The following is a 14,366-nucleotide window of genomic DNA, read 5'->3' as shown; positions in this document are numbered from 1 at the left end:
CTTATTAGTTATTATAATAAATTGTATGTTTATACAAAAAGTTGTGTTTGATTTTTTTTTTTAAGTAAATAATAACTTTAAAAAAATAAATTGATAGGACCTCCATTTTTGTTTAATATTTATTTTTATTTGTATTTACTTAATAAGTTGCAACCAATTTATGCATAAACAAAGTTGCTTTATGTCATATTAATCATTTCATGACGTAATATAAAATACTTTTTACTCAAGTTAAAATCCTCGTTGAACTGGGTAGAAAATTTTACTGGGTACGTGTTTTTTTATGTATATATTCACTGAACAGTGACCTAGTTTTTATACATATTATGTTATCAGCTTAACTATTTTCTTATTAATAATGATAATTATTGGTACTATACTCATACATGTATTCACATAAGGAATTCATTTTACATAAAAATATGATTTTTCTTCAACTTTTGAAAACTAATTTATGATGTGTTTACTATTTTAGTAATGTACATATTTTGAATATATATATAATTTGATAAGACAATATCAAACTAATAAATTAATTTTTGTTGTAGACCAGCAATGCATAAAATAAATCAGAAAATTGGCATACCTACTCATTGTGTCCTTTTCTTTACTTACGTCTACTTTATATGCTACTTATGCCATATTTAACGCTTAGGTATTTGTATTATAATATTATAACAGATCAAAATATTAATTCCTCAGTTTCCTATATTAAATTATTACTTATTATAATATATTGAATTACATGTTATGTTATAGGTATATATATATATGTATAAAATATAATTTACTGAAAAAATAAATTAAAAAAAAAAAAAATTACGTATAAAGTTTTTATGAAACTTACTCTGTATATGATAATGTAATAATCATAAAAGGTTTTCAAACACATAGGTATAAATGAAAATATAATTTCGTGAATATTTTTTATGCATTTGAATACATTTACATAGTTTAGATTTTCAAAAAATAATAAAAAAAATCTTAATTAAATGTTGTTCGGGATAATTAATAAATTAATCAATACAATTAGTATAAGTTTAAAGTTTATTGCTGAATTATGTTTCCTACTAGGCCGGTTCATTATAATATAATACATATTCATTTTAGATTCTGAGCGAAGCGATGAATGTATTGATTTTATAATGATGTGGGTTTTTTTTTAAATTTTATATTTTTGTGTCTGTCATCACCTTTTAGGACAGTAAAAATGCTTGGATTTTCTTCAACAGTAACTTTTCCGATAGGGAAGTGAATCTAGTTGGTACTTTGGCTGGTCAAAAGTAAAAATTTTCCAGTAGTTTTCAAAAGCGACGTGAAAAATAAAAGAAAAATTAAGGAAAAACGGGAATTTTTACGCGAAATCTGTTTTTGAGAAAATCGATTTTGGTTTTTGGTGTAACTCTAAAACAAATGACCGTAGGAACATGAAATTTTGACTGAATGTTTATAATTGCATTTTCTATACACCATAACATTTTCTAAATATTTTGACTTATTTTGAGCTGTTTACGGACATTGTCAATTTCCATTTTTTTTAGTTTTTTTCTATAAATATCAATAAAATTTTATCTGTTGAGTAAAAAAGCTTGAAAATTTAATAGAAGGCTCCTAGGTTATTGTTTCAAAGGCAGATGAAAAAAAGTAAAAATCCTTAGTCACAGTTTTTATTTATAAGCATATAAAGTTCAAATTTTGACAAAATATGGAGAAATCACGAAAAATAGCAAATTATTTTTAGTTGAGAATTCATTAAAATTTTTCTTTTTAAATTTAAGATTTGAAAATATAATACAAGATTATCCATAAGTTAGTCTACCTTTATCAAAAAATAAATGTCTACAAGAAAGTAAAATTAAATTTTTATGAGCGTTTGAAATTCATATTTTTACAACATTTGATATTCACTCGATATCTCATGTAACGATTTTCTTATTTTGTTGTAATTAAAAAACGTATGACTGTAGATACTTGAAAATTTCACTGAATGTTGTTTGTATTAGCATTTTCTATACAAAATAAAATTTTGAAAATAATTTGACTGTTTTTGAGCTGTTTACGGACATTGTCAGTTTTCAATTTTTTTTCTATAAATATCGATAAAATTTGACTTGTTGGGTAAAAAAGTGTGAAAATTTAATGCAAGGCTCCTGATATATTGTTACAATAGTAGTTGAAAAATATTAAAAATATATAGGCACATTTTTTTTATAAGCATTCAAAGTTTACATTTTGACAAAATTTATTAAATTTAAAATATAATAATTATTTTGTAGTTAAAAATTTATAAAACGTTCAACTATTATAGCTAAGGATTGAAAATTTAAAACAAGGCTTTACGTAAATAGGTTATGATAAATTACTTTATTCACAATAATATCATCAAATATTCTTGGTAATATCATAGGCTGACTGACCGTTTTCGCATAGAATCGTTTTTCTTATACAATAATATTATATCATTGAATTCAAATTTAAAACCATCCATTACAGTGATCCACTTCTAACCTACTGTACAGCAGAGCGACATCCACTTACGCACCTTTTTATTATTAATTATAAATTTTTTATGGAACTTTGAAAAATAGGAGTAGATTTATTACATGATGTTTTTTAAAAAATAAATTATATTAATTGGGTAAATATTGGCTGAACAAAATTACTAAATAAATATTTGAAAATCGTATTCGAATAAATATTTACATTCTATCGTATTACAAAAAAAAAAAAATCACATTTATATTTAAATAACTATAATATTATTATTTCCTTATAGCCGTTAAAGTTTGATTTTATATTTTTTAGATAAACAAAAACATTATATTTAATTCAATAATTTTTTTTTTTTTAACTAACTCGCGGCCACTTATGCCATTGGATGGTTTTTAACTGTGTGGGAGGGTATTGTAGGTACATTATGAGAAACATTTTTTCTGACCTTTCCTAACCTTATAGCTATTGCAATATTTAATCAAATCAATGATTTTCCTTGAACTACAACACAATAGGTACATGTTATATTCACATGCCAGTCGAGTAATTGACTACATAGAAACGGTGTTAAAAATCAAATTAAAGATAATTATTGATACACACCGTTTGAAAACTGGAAAAGGTTTGATACCACGTGGAAGAAAAAACTAACAAAATAATGAAATAATATTATATTCCCACGAAAAAAAAATATTTATTATAATTAAATTTCGTTTATTGTATACCTTCTTTTTTTTTACTAGTAAAAATAACTCCTAACAACATGAGCGTACGTGTTTTTTTATTTTTATTTTTTAATTATGTTTATTACTGAAATGTTAAATTAATTTATTCCGAGAAAATTGTTTTCTTTTTACACTTTAATGCATTAGATATTGCTCAGGGGTATACTGCAGCTCGCGCATAAAGTAAATTTACAAACAACGTTTTGGTTACTGCAAGAATTAACATATTATTTAATACATTATTGTAAGTGGTTTGTGGTAAGAAACCGTTTAAGAATTATCATCAAACGAAATAAAATTCCAATATCGTTCTTAACAATTTTACACCTACATAATCGCTGCAATAATCAAACACAATTATTAATTTAATCAATTGCGTACCTTCGATCGACACACGTATGTGTACGCAGGTACCTATATCTTATGATTATCACAGGCTTGGATTCGGGAGAGGCGGTCTATGGGTGCTCTAAGTACTGAGCCGTAATGTTAATGAATAACACTAATCTGTACACGAAATTAAACAAATATACATTTTATTTTTCCTCGCCCGGTTTTATTGTTTTGAAATACTTACAGCAGAGGTGCACAACCTTTTTTGACTCACGGTACCCTGAATTATTTTCTAAAAATTCGGAGGCACCCTATAGTATTAAATCGTGTATTTATACTTATATTTTATAACTTCGGGTTTCGTTAACTGGGTACAATCACAATAGAATTTATATAATCTGTGTTGTTACTTACCTAGATTAAATACACACGCCACATATTTCATAAAATCATTATTTTTTTTTTTAAATCGTGAAAAATAATATGTACGATTGCTTTATATTAAAAATAATTTTCTCTCAATTCAAATTGCCCTGGTTGGGAACCTCTGACTTATAGGTATGGGTGCGACTAGTCAGCGTCCCGATGCGAATAAAACATGTCGAGATACAATTTAAGACCGTCTGCGAATGATCGGAATTTACGTAATACTATAACGCGAGTATCGGTTGTATTGTCACACCGACGACCTGCCGATCGTTCTCGCGTGGTGGGGGGGGGGGGGGGGGGGAGGGCGATTGCGATGGGATTTTCGAATGTTTGCTGTAATGACGTAGGTAGTTCAACTGCGTCATCGACACTCTGTTTACGCGAAGCTCCGTCGTGCAAATATTCGGAATATTGTCACTTGTCACGCATAATATATATATATATATATATATAGTGTATGGTTCTCCGGCCCTCAATCTAATGTGTAAAGCCACGGGGGCAATAATCTGTCGCGAAGTTAGTGTTCAATCACTGGGTAATGAATCGGTGCCGAACAAGTAAGCGGCGGGCTAATAAATTGGAATTACGCTCGGAACTCTGCAGTCACTTACAATATATTATATATTATATATTACTACAACCGTTACGCATGTAGAATTTATATGCACACGTTATTACGGTGGGGCAATTTGAACGACCAACGAGTAGGTACACCTATACACTTTGATTAAAGTGGTATTTTACTCCGAACGTAATGTACATTACTCCCCCCGTCAACTACTAAGACTACTCTGTCTCGCGAACGTATATGCTTCGAACAATAATTAATAGTATTTACCTATTACGTTGATACAGTTAAATATGTCAAAAAATTTGCTCTGATAATAAGTGGTTACGCCGGTAATAATGATTATTGCTTTATAATATAAATTATTATACACTCCAGGCGTATAAGAAGTAGCGCGTTTTTCGGCGGAAAAAGTTTAAAACATCACAAACACTAAATTATCACACGACTGGCCAATGAAAACTTTTGGGAAAGGCACAGCTGGTCTCGTCGATTCGTTTTAATTTTTAATTTTAGGCGCTCGTTTTGTATTGTACCTAGCTACTAGCAACCGAAGCTAGGTCTTTTTTCATAATTTTGAAGATTTTCTTATAATTAGGGTACGAACGCAGTTCGAACGACTAAGGCGTAAGTAACTGCAGGTACCTATAAAAAAAAGATTTAAAGTGGTATTTTACACCGAACGTAATAACGTATCCCTCGATCGTTAACCACTCAACCTCACAAATATATGCTTCAGAGAATAGAGTATTACGACGAGGATACAAAAAATTAATGAAATCAAAAAATTGGCCTGTGGCTCTAAAGCCTAGTGATGTGCTATAAGAGATGTGCAGCGAATCCTATCGACATATATACGATTCGCCAATAATAATGATTATTGTATTATTATATGCACGCTGGGCGTAATCGATAGCGCGTTTTTTGACAGAAAAAATTTATTAAGCATCACAGACATTAAATCACACAACTGATCAATAAAGCCTTAATGGGGGAAGGGGGGACAGGTCTCGTCGATTTGTTTTTGTTTTTAATATTGAGCGCTCGTATTGTATTGTTAGCTGCTGGCATCCGAAGTGAGGCTTTTCTCAACCCATTTCAGGCCCAAGATAAGTCAAGATTTTCATTTACTTAGGGTACGAGCGCAGTTTGAACGAACAACGCGTAGGTCCCTATAAATAACTACACTTTTATTAAAGTGGTATTTTACACCGAACGTAATGTATACCCCTCGTCAACTACTCAGACTCGCGAATATAATATGCTTCAAAGAACAAACAGTATTCCGACGACCGTACGATTATAGACGTGCTATCGAAAAATTGGCCTGTGGCTCTAAAGCCTTGTGATGTGTAATATTATACGCTATGGAGGAATGTTTTGAACATTTTGCTATAGAAAGTATGGATATATTTTTTACCCCACGACAGTCTTAAGATCGCACACTACATGAATGGTTATCGAGTTTATTATCTATTTACAATATGATATCATTAATCGTCGGTAGTCGACGACAGTCATTATCGCAGCTGCTAATAATATAAAATATGACGTCAGATTTGGACTAGGATGAAACCATAATAATATTAATAACACGACGAGTCCTAAGCTGGAAAACTATAATACCAATCACTTGATAATCACGAGCAACTCGAACGTATCATTATTTTGTACTTGACCATCCATATTTCGGTACGTTTGAACGATAAGAAAGTTTTCTTGTTCTATGTTGGCATAACAAAATATATTGTTTCGTGTTCATACATTTCATATGTTCTACTCGCTCCGAGCCTAAAGGTTCCTATAATTCGCTGTTGTTTTTTGTTGTTGTTGTTGTTGTTTTTCCACATTATGGTAATAGGACGTGTGGTTTATAAATGGTTTGCTTCGTTTACCATGGCTTTTCCATTTTATCATTGCCGAAAAAAAGAATCGCCCTTCGTTCGACGGCGACACTTTTGCCGTTTAAATTTAATCATGAACCTTCTGACTATAATTCAACGACGATGCGCGGTTTATATTATACATAATATTATATATATATATTTTTTTTTTAATCCCAAAACGTCTAAGTGAAAACAACGTGGAAAAAAAACCGCCTCTGCTGCCGTCATCTCCAGCGCCCTACAAGCTGTGTGTCATCGTCATCGCGACTGGCGGGTACGTCGGCGGGCGGCGATCACAGCGCAATAATATCATAAAAAGGGCAGAGTGGATGCCTCGCGTATGTATAAGACACCCGTCTCCGGGGCTAATTTGCCCGTTTCGATACCCAAACGGTCCGGGGTCGTTTCGTTAGCCCCCCCGCCGCCCGCTTCGACGGGTCCTTTTTTCACCAAGTCCTCGGCGCCTTGTGACGTGATGACGACGACGCCGACGACACTGGTGATACATCACGCGGCGTCCGAAAGTGGTTGTGTTTTAATTTGTCGCGAGACCGGCGTGGGGGCGAGGGGCAATAACCTTTAAAAGTCGTAAGGCGTGTGTGTCGTACACGCCCCTGCCCCTAGTACAACGCACCCCTCGCCGCCACCACCGCCGGTATAGAAATAGATACCTAGGTTCGACGAGTGTGGTGTGGTGGGCGGGGGAGGAGGTTTTTACGTGTGTTGCAGCAGGCGGTCGTAGGCCGAAGTTGCTGTTTAGTGTGTATAATGTATATATATACATCGAATATACGACGAGAATTGCCACTGGCGCGTTCGCGAGTGCGCGTCGGTTTTTGCGCTCGCTACACGTCGAAGCGCACACGCCCGAACAACCGTTCAGTTTGACTTAGACCCACCGCAACCCACGACACGCGGCCCGTCGCCGATCGGTCCGCCATCACGTGCTCGTCGAAATTTTTATCGGGTTAGGGTTAACTGTACAGAGTTAAAATAATAATTGTAATATTTCGTTTTTTGAGCTTCGGCCGTGACGCACGGCTGACGTTATGCACGTGTCGTTACGTCCACTATTATAGACGAATCGCAGAGCCAGCAACGAACGAATAATAATATCGTACGTAGCACAACTCGAATCGCATGTGATTTTCATCCAATCGAAAAACGAACGAGCGACGCGATTCGTCGTTGTGTGCCCCGGTCGAAAGGTATATTATATCATATTATTGTATTTTATTAAACACTTACATTAAAATAAAAACGGATAGAGCAATAAAACGCTCGGTGGACCTCGTATTATATTCATGGCCGTTGAACAACGCTGTATCTATTATAAACAACGACGACCAACGGTGCGCAACTTACTCGGGGTTTCTCGGTAAAATATTAATTTTCACTTTTTAAGAAGTCGAGTTTTGAGAATTTGAATCAGTTACGAATGAAATTCGTCCGTTATTTATTGTGCACTGTATTTGTTCTTTTGGTAGTTCATTTGAATATATAATTGTAAGACAATTTGTATTTTAGATCTTAAGCAAAATAGAAAAAAGTTTTTTTTTGATAACTTTTCTTTTGAAACATAATAATTTTATAGTATAATAATATGAAAATTACATTTATTCGATGTTCATTAATCACTATCTGAAAACATTTCACTTTTGTCAATTTACCTACCTGCATAATTTGTTTTTTTTTTTTTTTTTATATTATTAATATTATTCTGAGTCCTGTTTTTTGCTATTTTTCTTCTGTAGCTTTACGCAATTGTTAATAAAAAAATCATAGGAATTTAAATTTTAAAACACGTCTTTAGGAGTTATTTCATCAATAGAAAAATTATTAATCATAAACTCATATAATAGCTCTCTCGTCCAGTTTAGAATTTAAATTGGATAAATTACGTTAAAAAATCATAATTTAGAGTTTTCTTAAAATAAATTATCTATTATTTATGTGTACACTGTACAATGATGAATGATATAGCTCCATAATCTAGAATCAAGATTAAACTGTCATAAAATAAAATGGCAATTAAAACTATGGTAAACTATGTAGTTGTATAAACATAGTATAAAATCTTATTGTAATAACTATTTTAGTATAATTATGATATAATAGAATATAAATTATAATTTTAAGAGTTAACTAATGCTTTATAATAGAGGTTAAGTAAAATATATAATATTTTATTTCCTACAATACATACAAAAGTGTCAACGTTTTAAATGAATTTAATAATTCATTTTATTTTTACATTTTAATGCTTTTCAGAGATAATATTGTTTGTTCTAAATAAAACTGTATTCATAAATAATTTAAATACCTAGGTATACACTAAAGCAACACCTTTATCTAGTGATTACTGATTTATGATTTATTTTTTTAATATTATTGTTATGTGTTTATATAATATTATTAAAAATAATCAGTTTACAATAAACTGTTGAAATTTTCGATAAAATAACAATGAATAAAATAAAAAAATACTTAATAATATTATTGTCATGTCTGTTCGATCTGATGACGTAGTAACATTTCCTGATTTCATCGTGCATATGCCATATACCATGACATTGTCGTGTTTGATAATGATATTCTCCGCACATGAATTCCATTATAACGTTGCTTTGAGTCCACCTCAGAGAACAACAATCAAATGTTCACGGATTGATTACCACACACATAAGCAGTAGTAGTTATAGTGCCCATTATAATAATAATATATTATTCCGTTTAACGTTCGCGATACTATACTGTTATCGAGAGTTACGGTAGGCATATAGAACCCGGAAGTCCGCACGAATCGAATGGTCCAATAATGAGACTTATCGCGATCGCTGTTATTTATGTTTAAAAAATAATCAATTTACAATAAACTTTTCAACTCTATTACAATAATAATATATTATTCTGTTTAACGTTCATTATTGTTCTCGCGGGTTGTAGGCATAGTACCCACACACACACACACAAGTCCACACACGGATCGAATGGTCCGACAATGAGTCGGTACATATCACTACTGGGGCAACGCGAAACATCGTTATTCTAGAACTGCCGAATCTTCTCCAATAACACATCCCGAAAACCCGCAGACCTTATTGTTTCATCGACCATAATATTATCACTTATCGCGATCACTGCTATTTATATTTAAAAAATAATCAATTTTTACAATAAACTTTTCAATTCTATTACAATAATAATATATTATTCTGTTTAACGTTCATTATTGTTCTCGCGGGTTGTAGGCATAGTACCCACACACACACACAAGTCCACACACGGATCGAATGGTCCGACAATGAGTCGGTACATAATACTGCTGGGGCAACGCGAAACATCGTTATTCTAGAACTGCCGAATCTTCTCCAATAACACATCCCGAAAACCCGCAGACCTTATTGTTTCGTCTCGGCCATAATTGCGTTTAGTTTTTGCCGAACACAGCGGATCACTACTAGCTATTCTCTTCGGACGAATCGAAACTGTCCGAGTCGAGTGATAATAATTGCTCCCGCACGTCTATTACCGAGTAATTTCCTTCCTGTTGTATTTTCTTTTGCCCGCGAACAATGAGACTCATCGTCTGTTTTTGCTACACGCGATTTTGTCCAACCATCGATTTTTGTTCGTCGAAATAATGAACCTAGTGAAAGTGAGATAATATAACATAATATAACTGAATAGTATAGTATTATATTTTTCGCAAATTGGTCATTTTTTACGCACAGCAGAACAATATTTTTCTGAAAACGTTTTTACGAAAAATTGTTTACGAACAGTATATTATAAGAACCAAATGACAGTGTCTGCACAAACGTGGAATATTGTACTTAACGAATTTCAAAAGACGCAATAAAAAAATTGTGTTATTATTGTTTTATTATAAAATATTATTGTTTTCGTGTCTCCGTCATAATTTTTTACAATACGTTTTATCATCACAAACCGTTAGAAAAAACATTGTTTTGTTGTTTTGTAAAATATAAATATTAAACTATACACATACGTTTTTTATGTAAATAATAATAGAAAAATTGAAGCTCGAACTTTTTGATTTATATTTTACTATCATGTAACATTATACAGGTATAATACATAAAATATCAAAATTTGCTCACTGGCACAATTGTGTTATAAACCAATACAGTTGATATTGCACGCTTCCCTATTTTTTACCTACATATTAATTTACTAACAATTTAAAAAAAAAACGTATTTTAATGCATGTATTATATTTATTAAGCGTTATAATTAATTACTCCACGCCAATAATAATAACATAAATTTGTCAGTCATTCTACTCATTTGGTCAATAAATCCATTTAAATGTGGTACCTAACTTTACTTTGAATTTAAAAAAAATGTTCGATAATATATATTGTACCAATGTATATTATATGAAATATTAATAATATAATAATTATGACTTATAATAATAAAACATATAAACTTGGGACATAACATTTTTATTGAAAACTATAGTTTCCATTTTCATCAATAACCGTATCTAATTAGTAAACAACTTTGCAAGGTATTTTCGAATATAAAATTCTTAACCACGCACGGTTACATTATATTATACTTTTAAGTAATCAGAAAAATACGAATTATACATTATTCAACTAATCATTTACCGAGTAACATAATGACGCCGAAAGAGTGAAGAGCTTTTTTTCATAAACTAGCTTTTCTTTATCAGACGAAAATTTGCCAGTATTGGCGTATATATAGCTGATATCATAATATATTAAATTGTATCTGATAAATTAATAACAGTTATTATTTTTATGTCTAAAATTAAATATCTCTAAAACATTGTTGATTCTGTAATAATGATAATAATAATAATAATAATAATTGCACTACATTATTATTCGTTATTATTAAATAAACATTATGTTGGCAACGAACCTTTGTAGACGAACAACAAAATTAAATTCATCTGAAACTCGTGCACAGAGTTTTTCATGAATCCATATTATATCTATACACACGTATAATAATGCATTGATGATCCCAGAATGTTTCAGAACTTCGAGAATGTTCGATATCGACTTAATACGTACCGTGTTATTGGTATCGAGATTTCTTCGCTAAAATTTCCTCAGGAGCCACTTTCGCTTTATAACATGTATTCAATACGTATATACATAATATATATATATATATATATATATATATATATATAATAATATATTTTTCACTGATCAAATTAAATTATTCAACTATATTAATACGCTTGTTTTCATCTTCTTCTTTCGTATCTATTACAATATTCAGTTACTCGGACTTTTACCACTTTTATATTCGTTTTCCACTCTCTTTTCCATTCTCGCTTCACACGTCCACAATTTCTTTATAAATTTATTTTGAACCACCACTATTTTGGCTTTTGACACGTCGGATCCAAGTGCTCATTGTATTACCTATCATTTTTCTCCCTTTTCAAGACGTCTAAATCACATAAATCTCCACTGATTCACTTTTATTTTATTTTCGAATTGCAGCTACATTTTTATTAACTTTAATCTTCAATTCAGTCATGTCCTAAAATAAATTAGTATATTCCCGAAGCATTACTTATGAGTATTACTAACCGATTTGGCATAAATTATTTAAGTTAAATGTATACATACAAATCTGTATAACTCAAATTTAAATTATTTTAAAGCTTGTTGTGAGTTTAAAAATTTTTTTTTTGCATGATAAACCGTGATTACTTGTTGATCGGGTTTAAAGTATTAAACCATCAAGTATAAAACTCGAAATGTATTTATTTACATTTTATCGAATCAATAAAATTATATTTATACAATTTGTGTAGTGTTTAATATTATACAAATAATAAATGATTACCCTCAACATATAGGCAAATGGCTATTATTTTTAATGACGACGACATATTTATATATGTATTCACAGTGCACACACTTGTATTCATTTATTTTTTAGTTTTTCGAGAGGTAAAGCAATATTCATTTACTTATTAACCATTATATTATTTTAATTAACATTGTTTGTTAGAATAAAACCATTAAGTATAAAAAAATTTCAATTTCTAAAAAGTTATTTGATTGTATAAACAATAGGTACTATGGTATATAATCTATGATATTCGTGTAAACTAATAATTCTTAACAGTAAAGGAAACAAGTTTAATACACTTTAACAAAATATTAGTCGTAAACTTATATTCTAGTTTTAAAACAACTGTAATTTTTTAGTACAAGACAACTTTTCAATTTTTTCTCCGGTAATCAAACTTATCCAACTTAACAGAATAGTACCTACCAAAAAAATGTACTTTTTCTTCAACAATACAATACTAAACCACATTGGCGCCTCTACATGACTTGACCGTTATATAACGGTTTCCAACATTTGACACAAATAAAACAAGTCGTGTTATAAAAGCGATGTTTATCAATAATAAACTGTTTATTAATAATAATGTTATAGATACATATAATTAAATCAATAATTATGAGTATCCGTTTTCGCTACACGGTTAAACACAAAAGGACATTATTACTGTTGTTTTAAGTTTATTTTTCGTTAATAATACAATATTATACAACAATGGAAAAATAATACTCATATTTATTTGACGATTAAAATTTTCAAAATGATGATTTATAAGATACAAACATAATTATGTACCACAACAAATCTATTTATTAAAATAGTATGTGTAACATTGCATGTGATATTCACTTCTAATAGTACTTCAACTCGTCCACTGTACATTGGTCAGCAATATAGTTTATGTCTTTACGTATTTTTTCGATACAAAATATTTGCGAATGTCTGTTTGAATGTTCAACCAATTTGATACGATTGAATTACAAATTATTTGTGATGTTTAAAAATCTATTTTTCGTAAATAATACAATATACAACAATAGAAAAATAATAGTCATATATTTTATTTGATGATTAAAATTTTAAAATGGTTTATAAAACGTATGCATAGGTATTATGAGCCTACCATACAGCATACATACGTACCAGTCTTGTAAAAGATACTTTTTAAAAGTATTCAGATAAAGATACTTATTTTGAAAAGTATTTAAGATACGATTTGCAGAATACTTAGTAAAAAACCATTTATAGATACCATCAAATACTTTTAAATTGTTTATAAATATTGTTTTTTGTTTGCCCCAGAATCAACCGAACCTATTTTCGTGTTTTACGTAAATTTTATACAGCATTTTTCACTGTATCATATATGTGTAACTATAAAATACTCGTCTGATTTCTTTGTCGAAGTTTTGAATTTTCAGCTAAGTATAATTTCAAGTCAAAGATGAATATATCATTATCAATCATCAATTTATTTTTATTTTTTATTTTACGTGGTTAAAATTAAAATTGAAAATATATCGAGCAAAAACAATAATATTATTTTAAAATTAGAACTTGATTTTAATAACAGATACTAAGCATTTAAAATACTGAATCCGAGTACTTTTTCAAAAGTATTTAAAATTCGTATTTTAGTACTTACAAAACATTTGAATACCTTTACTCAAGTACTTTACAAGACTGATACGGACGTACAATCCACGTATATTATAATATAGTACTTGCAAACCTATTAATTGTAATACTATTTGTATCATTGTTTGCGGTATTCACTTCTAATAGTATTTCAACGCGTTTTTACTCGATAAGTTATAATCGAACATTTATATTTAAACGTTCAAACAATTTGATCTGATTAAATTACAATTTTTTATTTATTTCAATGTCTGTTGCATCATGCGTAATATACAAAAATTATTGTAATATAAATGTCCATAGATTAGCATAATATTATATAGCACAAACAAAATATTATACAGTGTAATTTTAAAGTAATTTGTAGTTGTGAAATATTGATCACACGGCGTCATAGTTAGGCAATTAAGCACCATGCACGTG

At 30.1% G+C, this 14,366-nt stretch overlaps 1 protein-coding gene across 2 annotated transcripts in view; it reads left to right on the top strand.

Moving 5' to 3' along the window:
- The first annotated feature begins 7,291 nt into the window (after positions 1-7,291).
- Positions 7,292-14,366, top strand: part of LOC132950583 (uncharacterized) — a 124,995-nt gene continuing 117,920 nt past the window's right edge. Inside the window, exon 1 of one of the 2 annotated variants that reach the window (XM_061022098.1) lies at positions 7,292-7,642. The gene's annotated coding sequence lies outside the window, so the exon portion shown is untranslated. The remainder of the gene's footprint in view (positions 7,643-14,366) is intronic. The other variant, XM_061022097.1, reaches the window with a different exon arrangement.

This window comes from Metopolophium dirhodum, chromosome 8 (genome assembly GCF_019925205.1).
Source record: "Metopolophium dirhodum isolate CAU chromosome 8, ASM1992520v1, whole genome shotgun sequence".
Classification (NCBI taxonomy): Eukaryota; Metazoa; Arthropoda; class Insecta; order Hemiptera; family Aphididae; genus Metopolophium; species Metopolophium dirhodum.
This window is presented reverse-complemented; position numbering and strand designations above follow the sequence as displayed.